This window comes from Cryptomeria japonica, unplaced genomic scaffold, assembly GCF_030272615.1.
Source record: "Cryptomeria japonica unplaced genomic scaffold, Sugi_1.0 HiC_scaffold_195, whole genome shotgun sequence".
In the NCBI taxonomy this organism is placed as follows: Eukaryota; Viridiplantae; Streptophyta; class Pinopsida; order Cupressales; family Cupressaceae; genus Cryptomeria; species Cryptomeria japonica.
Window position 1 is genome coordinate 237,501 of NW_026729017.1, and position 9,333 is coordinate 246,833.

Below are 9,333 nucleotides of genomic sequence, written 5' to 3' on the forward strand. Positions count from 1 at the left end.
TATTGGAGCGGCCCCTCTTTTTTTGTCCGAGCGTTTGGTGGGGTTGCGCGCCCTGGTGGGCACCATGGTGCGCACCAAGGAGCGCTCCGAAGTGTGCTCCAAGGTGCGGCGTGCACGAAGTCGGAGCCCGGTTTGCCCCGGGTGCGCACCTCGCGTGCACCTTCGCCGCGGTGGGCACCATGGCGTGCACGAAGTCGGAGCCCGGTTTGCCCCGGGTGCGCACCTCGCGTGCACCTTCGCCGGGGTGGGCACCTCGGCTGGGTTGCGCGCCCTGGTGCGCACCAAGGAGCGCTCCGAAGTGTGCTCCAAGGTGCGGCGTGCACGAAGTCGGAGCCCGGTTTGCCCCGGGTGCGCACCTCGCGTGCACCTTGGCGCGGTGGGCACCATGGCGTGCACGAAGTCGGAGCCCGGTTTGCCCCGGGTGCGCACCCCGCTGCACCTTCGCCGGGGTGGGCACCTCGGCTGGGTTGCGCGCCCTGGTGCGCACCAAGGAGCGCTCCGAAGTGTGCTCCAAGGTGCGGCGTGCACGAAGTCGGAGCCCGGTTTTGCCCCGGGTGCGCACCTCGCGTGCACCTTCGCCGCGGTGGGCACCTTGGCTGGGTTGGGCACCATTGAGCGCTCCGAAGTGTGCTCCAAGGTGCGCACCATGGCCCTCCAAGGTGCGCAGCATGGCGTGCACGAAGTCGGAGCCCGGTTTGCCCCGGGTGCGCACCTCGCGTGCACCTTCGCCAGGGTGGGCACCTCGGTGCGCACACCTTCTCAATGTTTTCTTGCCTTTTCTGGAAATTGGTGAAGGCAGCGCATCAAAGGTGCGCACCTCGGTGTGCTCCGAGGTGCGAACCCGAGAGCGCTCCGAGGTGCCCACGAAGTCGAAAGTCGGGTTAATTGCATTGTTTTCCCCGGGTGCGCTCCGAGGTGCGCAACATCGGTGCGCACCAAGGAGGGCTCCGAAGTGTGCTCCAAGGTGCGCACGATTCGGAGCTCGGTTTGCCCGGGGTGCGCACACCTTGGCTGGGTTGCGCACCCTTTGTGCGCTCCAAGGTGCGCACGAAGTCGGAGCTCGGTTTGCCCCGGGTGCGCACCTTCGCCAGGGTGCGCACCTTGATGCGCACGCCTTGGCTGGGCTGCGCACCTTGGTGGGCGCCATGGTGCGCACCTTTCGTGCGCTCCAAGGTGCGCACGAAGTCGGAGCTCGGTTTGCCCCGGGTGCGCACCTTGGTGGGCGCCATGGTGCACTCCGAGGTGCCCAAGATTGGTGCGCACCAAGGAGCGCTCCGAAGTGCGCTCCAAGGTGCGCAGGTGCACGCGAAGTCGAAAGTTGGGTTAATTGTCCGGTTTGCCTCGGGTGCGCACCTTGCGTGCACCTTCGCCAGGGTGGGCGCCTTGGTGCGCACACCTTGGCTGGGCTGCGCACCCGGGCGCGCACACCTTGGCACCCGCGTTTCCTTCATTTTAAATTTTTTTTTTTTACAATCTCTCAAGTGGGAAATTCTATAATCTCAACTTTTTTTGCCTTTTCAGGAAACTTTTGAATGGAGCGCATCATTGGTGCGCTCCGAAGTGTGCTCCAAGGTGCGCACCTCTGGTGTGCTCCAAAGCTCTCTCTAGCTGCGTGCACCTGCCCCGGCCGCGCACCCGGCCCCGCCCAGCTTCGCTCACCTGTCCCGGGCGTCTGGTGCGGAACCTTAGAGTAAGAAACATCACCGTGCACCTTGGCCAACGTGCGCGACTCGACCGAGCGCGCACTGGCCGAGGTGCACACCGATTTCACCTGGGTGCGCGCGCAGCACCTCGGGCGCACCGGGGTGCGCGCACAACGCCCGGGTTGCACCGTGGCCTGTGTGCTCGGGGCGCCTCGGGTGCGCGCTCGGTGTCGCCCCCCGCGCGCGCGGTAGTGCGGGCAGCGCACCCCGGCCCGGCCCGGCCCCGACGAGAACGCAAACGGGCAAAAGGTTTATTCAAATAGCATTGCGACGCCCGGCGAAAAACTAAAAAAGGGTGCAACACCGGGACTTCCCGGGAGGTCACCCATCCCAGTACTACTCCGGCCCAAGCGCGCTTAACTGCGGAGTTCTGATGGGATCCGGTGCACTAACGCTGGTATGATCGCACCCGTTATGAGCTTGTCGCAGTGTGTACTTAGCAAACCGCGACCCACGTGCGAATCCACCCCGGCCACCCACCCCCGTCGAGGTGCACACCCTCCCTCGCGAAGTGCGCCCCGTTCGCCAAGTGTGAGCCCTGCCCGGGTGCGCGCACCTTGCTAGGGCGTCGGGTGTGCACCCGGCCCGGCCTACGTGCGTGCACCTGGACGGGGCGTCGTGTGCGTGCAGTGTCCCGTCTGCAACGCGGTGCCCACACACCACCTCGGGCGCAACGACCTGCGCTCACATGTGGGCCGAGTGCACCTTGGTGCATGTTCGGGGCGCCTCGGGTGCACGCTCGATCTTGCCCCGGTGCACCAAGGCGCTCGGTTTGCCCCGGGTGCGCACTTGGTGCAAGGTGGGCACCCAAAATAGGGATCAAGCACCAAAACACAAGTTTCGGGATGCAAAATGGGACCCAAGGACCACAAATGCGTTCCAAGACCCATGATGGTCCACGAGAACAAAAATGTGTTCCGAGACTTAATAAACAAATATTGGGTTTTAGGAGAAGAAACATGCTCTGATGCCCAAAACGAGAATCGACCCCGAAAAGGCCACAGGCCAAAAGTGGGATGCGAGACAAAAAAAAATGGGACCCGAGGACCAAAATTGGGTTCCCAGGTCGAAGACAGGGCAACCGGACAAGAAACGACCTCTAAGGCTCGAAATGAGTCCCGACGACTAAAACTTGACAAGAAGCACCCATCAGGCACCCAACTCGACACCCATGGGATGCCGGACCCACCCGGGCTTCCACCTAGCACACCTTGGCACCCACCCACCCTCGCACCCAACCTCGCACCCAACTTAGCACCTTTGAACCCACATTGGCACTCACCCTGACCCTGGCACCTTGGAACCCACATTGGCACTCACCTTGACCCTGGCACCCACCTTTGCACTCACCTTGGGACCCACCCTGGCTCCCACCTCGGCACCCACCCAGACACCCACCTTGGTTCCTTGGCACCCACCTTGGATCCTTGGCACCCACCCCGACACCCACCTTGGCACGCAACTTGGCTACTTGCCACCCACCTTGGCTCCTTGACGCCCACCCCGACAACCACCCCCGTGACCTACCCTGGCTAGGGTTGGTGCACACCCACCCTGGTGCCCACCTTGGCACCCACCCCATGACCCACCTTGGCACGCACCTTAGTACCCACCCCGTTACCCACCCTAGGACCCACCCCGTGACCCACCTTGGCCAGGGTGGGTGCCTTGGTGCGCACAACTTGCCTGGGCTGCACACCAGGGCGGGCTCAAGATGGCACCCGCGTTCCGTTTTTTTCACTATCTTTCAAAACGGAAATTTTAAAATCTCGTTTTTTTTTTTTTTTTGCCTTTTCTGGAAATTAGTGAAGGCAGCGCATCAAAGGTGCGCAATGCTGGTGCGAACCCGGGAGCGCTCCGATGTGTGCTCCAAGGTGCGGCGTGCACGAAGTCCGAGCCCGGCTTGCCCCGGGTGCGCACCTCGCGTGCACCTTCGCCGGGGTGAGCACCTTGGCTGGGTTGCGCGCCCTGGTGCGCACCAAGGAGCGCTCTGAAGTGTGCTCCAAGGTGCGGCGTGCACGAAGTCGGAGCTCGGTTTGCCCCGGGTGTGCACCTCGGGTGCGCACCTCGCGTGCACCTTCGCTGCGGTGGGCACCTTGGCTGGGTTGCGCGCCTTGGTGGGCACCATGCAGTGCACGAAGTCGGAGCCCGGTTTGCCCCGGGCGCGCACCTCCGCCAGGGTGGGCACCTTGGTGCGCACAACTTGCCTGGGCTGCGCACCAGGAAGGGCTCAAGATGGCACCCGCGTTCCGTTTTTTTCACTATCTTTCAGAACGGAAATTTTAAAATATCGTTTTTTTTTGCCTTTTCTGGAAATTAGTGAAGGCAGCGCATCAAAGGTGCGCAACGCTGGTGCGAACCTGGGAGCGCTCCGATGTGTGCTCCAAGGTGCGGCGTGCACGAAGTCGGAGCCCGGTTTGCCCCGGGTGCGCCCTGGTGGGCACCATGGTGCGCACCAAGGAGCGCTCCGAAGTGTGCTCCAAGGTGCGGCCTGCACGAAGTCGGAGCCCGGTTTGCCCCGGGCGTGCACCGCGGGTGGGCACCTTGGTGCGCATGCCTTGCCTGGGCTGCGCACCAGGGCGGGCTCAAGATGGCACCCGCGTTCCGTTTTTTTCACTATCTTTCAAAACGGAAATTTTAAAATCTCATTTTTTTTTGCCTTTTCTGGAAATTAGTGAAGGCAGCGCATCAAAGGTGCGCACCTCGATGCCCACCACGGTGCGCAACGCCGGTGGGCACCCGGGAGTGCTTCGAAGTGTGCTCCAAGGTGCTGCGTGCACGTTGTCGGAGCCCGGTTTGCCCCGGGTGCGCACCTCGCGTGCACCTTCGTCGGGGTGGGCACCTTGGCTGGGTTTGCCCCGGCTGCGCTCCGAAGCGGGGTTATTGGAGCGCCGCCTCTTTTTTTGTCGGAGCGTTTGGTGGGGTTTCTCGCATTGGCTCTTCCCAGGCCCGGTTGCCACCCTGGCGCGCACGAAGTCGGAAGTAGGGTTAATTGCCCGGGTGCGCACCTTTGCCAGGGTGGGCACCTTACCTGGGCTGTGCACCAGGGCGGGCTCAAGATGGCACCCGCGTTCCGTTTTTTTCACTATCTTTCAAAACGGAAATTTTAAAATCTCCTCTTTTTTTTTGCCTTTTCTGGAAATTAGTGAAGGCAGCGCATCAAAGGTGCGCACCTCGCTGCCCACCTTGGTGTGCTCTGAGGTGCGCACCCGGGAGCGCTACGAAGTGTGCTCCAAGGTGCGGCGTGCACGTTGTCGGAGCCCGGTTTGCCCCGGGTGCGCACCTCGCCTGCACCTTGGCCGGGGTGGGCACCCTGGCTGGGTTTGCCCAGGGTGCGCTCCGAAGCGGGGTTACTGGAGCGCCCCCTCTTTTTTTGTCAGAGCGTTTGGTGGGGTTTCTCGCATTGGCTCTTCCCAGGCCCGGTTGTTGGGTGCGCTCCCACCCTGGCGCGCGCGAAGTTGGAAGTTGGGTTAATTGCCCGGGCGCGCACCTTCGCCAGGGTGGGCACCTTGGTGCGCACACCTTGGCTGGGCTGCGCACCAGGGCGGGCTCAAGATGGCACCAGCATTCCCTTTTTCTCACTATCTTTCAAAACGGAAATTTTAAAATCTCGTTTTTTTTTGCCTTTTATGGAAATTAGTGAAGGCATCGCATCAAAGGTGCGCACCTCGCTGCCCACCTTGGTGTGCTCCGAGGTGCCCACCACGGTGCGCTCCGAGGTGCCCACCACGGTGCGCAACGCCGGTGCGAACCCGGGAGCGCCCCGATGTGTGCTCCAAGGTGCGGCGTGCACGAAGCCGGACCCCGGTTTGCCCCGGGTGCGCACCTCGCGTGCACCTTGGTGCGCACACCTTGGCTGGGTTGCGCGGCCTGGTGGGCACCATGGTGCGCACCAAGGAGCGCTCCAAAGTGTGCTCCAAGGTGCGGCGTGCACGAAGTCCTAGCCCGGTTTGCCCCGGGTGCGCACCTTCGCCGCGGTGGGCACCATGGCGTGCACGAAGTCGGAGCCCGGTTTGCCCCGGGTGCGCACCTCGCGTGCACCTTCGCCGGGGTGGGCACCTCGGCTGGGTTGCGCGCCCTGGTGCGCACCAAGGAGCGCTCCGAAGTGTGCTCCAAGGTGCGGCGTGCACGAAGTCGGAGCCCGGTTTGCCCCGGGTGCGCACCTTCGCCGCGGTGGGCACCCTGGTGCGCACCATGGCGTGCACGAAGTCGGAGCCCGGTTTGCCCCGGGTGCGCACCTCGCGTGCACCTTCGGCGGGGTTGCGCGCCCTGGTGCGCACCAAGGAGCGCTCCGAAGTGTGCTCCAAGGTGCGGCGTGCACGAAGTCGGAGCCCGGTTTGCCCCGGGTGCGCACCTCGCGTGCACCTTCGGCGGGGTTGCGCGCCCTGGTGGGCACCATGGTGCGCACCAAGGAGCGCTCCGAAGTGTGCTCCAAGGTGCGGCGTGCACGAAGTCGGAGCCCGGTTTGCCCCGGGTGCGCACCTCGCGTGCACCTTCGCCGCGGTGGGCACCATGGCGTGCACGAAGTCGGAGCCCGGTTTGCCCCGGGTGCGCACCTCGCGTGCACCTTCGCCGGGGTGGGCACCTCGGCTGGGTTGCGCGCCCTGGTGCGCACCAAGGAGCGCTCCGAAGTGTGCTCCAAGGTGCGGCGTGCACGAAGTCGGAGCCCGGTTTGCCCCGGGTGCGCACCTCGCGTGCACCTTCGCCGCGGTGGGCACCATGGCGTGCACGAAGTCGGAGCCCGGTTTGCCCCGGGTGCGCACCCCGCGTGCACCTTCGCCGGGGTGGGCACCTCGGCTGGGTTGCGCGCCCTGGTGCGCACCAAGGAGCGCTCCGAAGTGTGCTCCAAGGTACGGCGTGCACGAAGTCGGAGCCCGGTTTGCCCCGGGTGCGCACCTCGCGTGCACCTTCGCCGCGGTGGGCACCTTGGCTGGGTTGGGCACCATTGAGCGCTCCGAAGTGTGCTCCAAGGTGCGCACCATGGCCCTCCAAGGTGCGCAGCATGGCGTGCACGAAGTCGGAGCCCGGTTTGCCCCGGGTGCGCACCTCGCGTGCACCTTCGCCAGGGTGGGCACCTCGGTGCGCACACCTTCTCAATGTTTTCTTGCCTTTTCTGGAAATTGGTGAAGGCAGCGCATCAAAGGTGCGCACCTCGGTGTGCTCCGAGGTGCGAACCCGAGAGCGCTCCGAGGTGCCCACGAAGTCGAAAGTCGGGTTAATTGCATTGTTTTCCCCGGGTGCGCTCCGAGGTGCGCAACATCGGTGCGCACCAAGGAGGGCTCCGAAGTGTGCTCCAAGGTGCGCACGATTCGGAGCTCGGTTTGCCCGGGGTGCGCACACCTTGGCTGGGTTGCGCACCCTTTGTGCGCTCCAAGGTGCGCACGAAGTCGGAGCTCGGTTTGCCCCGGGTGCGCACCTTCGCCAGGGTGCGCACCTTGATGCGCACGCCTTGGCTGGGCTGCGCACCTTGGTGGGCGCCATGGTGCGCACCTTTCGTGCGCTCCAAGGTGCGCACGAAGTCGGAGCTCGGTTTGCCCCGGGTGCGCACCTTGGTGGGCGCCATGGTGCACTCCGAGGTGCCCAAGATTGGTGCGCACCAAGGAGCGCTCCGAAGTGCGCTCCAAGGTGCGCAGGTGCGCGCGAAGTCGAAAGTTGGGTTAATTGTCCGGTTTGCCTCGGGTGCGCACCTTGCGTGCACCTTCGCCAGGGTGGGCGCCTTGGTGCGCACACCTTGGCTGGGCTGCGCACCCGGGCGCGCACACCTTGGCACCCGCGTTTCCTTCATTTTAAATTTTTTTTTTTTACAATCTCTCAAGTGGGAAATTCTATAATCTCAACTTTTTTTGCCTTTTCAGGAAACTTTTGAATGGAGCGCATCATTGGTGCGCTCCGAAGTGTGCTCCAAGGTGCGCACCTCTGGTGTGCTCCAAAGCTCTCTCCAGCTGCGTGCACCTGCCCCGGCCGCGCACCCGGCCCCGCCCAGCTTCGCTCACCTGTCCCGGGCGTCTGGTGCGGAACCTTAGAGTAAGAAACATCACCGTGCACCTTGGCCAACGTGCGCGACTCGACCGAGCGCGCACTGGCCGAGGTGCACACCGATTTCACCTGGGTGCGCGCGCAGCACCTCGGGCGCACCGGGGTGCGCGCACAACGCCCGGGTTGCACCGTGGCCTGTGTGCTCGGGGCGCCTCGGGTGCGCGCTCGGTGTCGCCCCCCGCGCGCGCGGTAGTGCGGGCAGCGCACCCCGGCCCGGCCCGGCCCCGACGAGAACGCAAACGGGCAAAAGGTTTATTCAAATAGCATTGCGACGCCCGGCGAAAAACTAAGAAAGGGTGCAACACCGGGACTTCCCGGGAGGTCACCCATCCCAGTACTACTCCGGCCCAAGCGCGCTTAACTGCGGAGTTCTGATGGGATCCGGTGCACTAACGCTGGTATGATCGCACCCGTTATGAGCTTGTCGCAGTGTGTACTTAGCAAACCGCGACCCACGTGCGAATCCACCCCGGCCACCCACCCCCGTCGAGGTGCACACCCTCCCTCGCGAAGTGCGCCCCGTTCGCCAAGTGTGAGCCCTGCCCGGGTGCGCGCACCTTGCTAGGGCGTCGGGTGTGCACCCGGCCCGGCCTACGTGCGTGCACCTGGACGGGGCGTCGTGTGCGTGCAGTGTCCCGTCTGCAACGCGGTGCCCACACACCACCTCGGGCGCAACGACCTGCGCTCACATGTGGGCCGAGTGCACCTTGGTGCATGTTCGGGGCGCCTCGGGTGCACGCTCGATCTTGCCCCGGTGCACCAAGGCGCTCGGTTTGCCCCGGGTGCGCACTTGGTGCAAGGTGGGCACCCAAAATAGGGATCAAGCACCAAAACACAAGTTTCGGGATGCAAAATGGGACCCAAGGACCACAAATGCGTTCCAAGACCCATGATGGGTCCACGAGAACAAAAATGTGTTCCGAGACTTAATAAACAAATATTGGGTTTTAGGAGAAGAAACATGCTCTGATGCCCAAAACGAGAATCGACCCCGAAAAGGCCACAGGCCAAAAGTGGGATGCGAGACAAAAAAAAATGGGACCCGAGGACCAAAATTGGGTTCCCAGGTCGAAGACAGGGCAACCGGACAAGAAACGACCTCTAAGGCTCGAAATGAGTCCCGACGACTAAAACTTGACAAGAAGCACCCATCAGGCACCCAACTCGACACCCATGGGATGCCGACCCACCCGGGCTTCCACCTAGCACACCTTGGCACCCACCCACCCTCGCACCCAACCTCGCACCCAACTTAGCACCTTTGAACCCACATTGGCACTCACCCTGACCCTGGCACCTTGGAACCCACATTGGCACTCACCTTGACCCTGGCACCCACCTTTGCACTCACCTTGGGACCCACCCTGGCTCCCACCTCGGCACCCACCCAGACACCCACCTTGGTTCCTTGGCACCCACCTTGGATCCTTGGCACCCACCCCGACACCCACCTTGGCACGCAACTTGGCTACTTGCCACCCACCTTGGCTCCTTGACGCCCACCCCGACAACCACCCCGTGACCTACCCTGGCTAGGGTTGGTGCACACCCACCCTGGTGCCCACCTTGGCACCCACCCCATGACCCACCTTGG

The 9,333-nt window shown here is 63.7% G+C and overlaps 2 non-coding genes across 2 annotated transcripts; both read right to left on the minus strand.

The window, feature by feature from the left end:
* Positions 1-1,995: 1,995 nt before the first annotated feature.
* On the minus strand, positions 1,996-2,114 carry LOC131868102 (5S ribosomal RNA). The gene has a single exon (XR_009366595.1). It is a non-coding gene; the product is annotated as a 5S ribosomal RNA (ribosomal RNA).
* Positions 2,115-8,032: 5,918 nt separating this feature from the next.
* Positions 8,033-8,151, minus strand: LOC131868104 (5S ribosomal RNA). Its single transcript, XR_009366597.1, has one exon. It is a non-coding gene; the product is annotated as a 5S ribosomal RNA (ribosomal RNA).
* Positions 8,152-9,333: the final 1,182 nt, after the last annotated feature.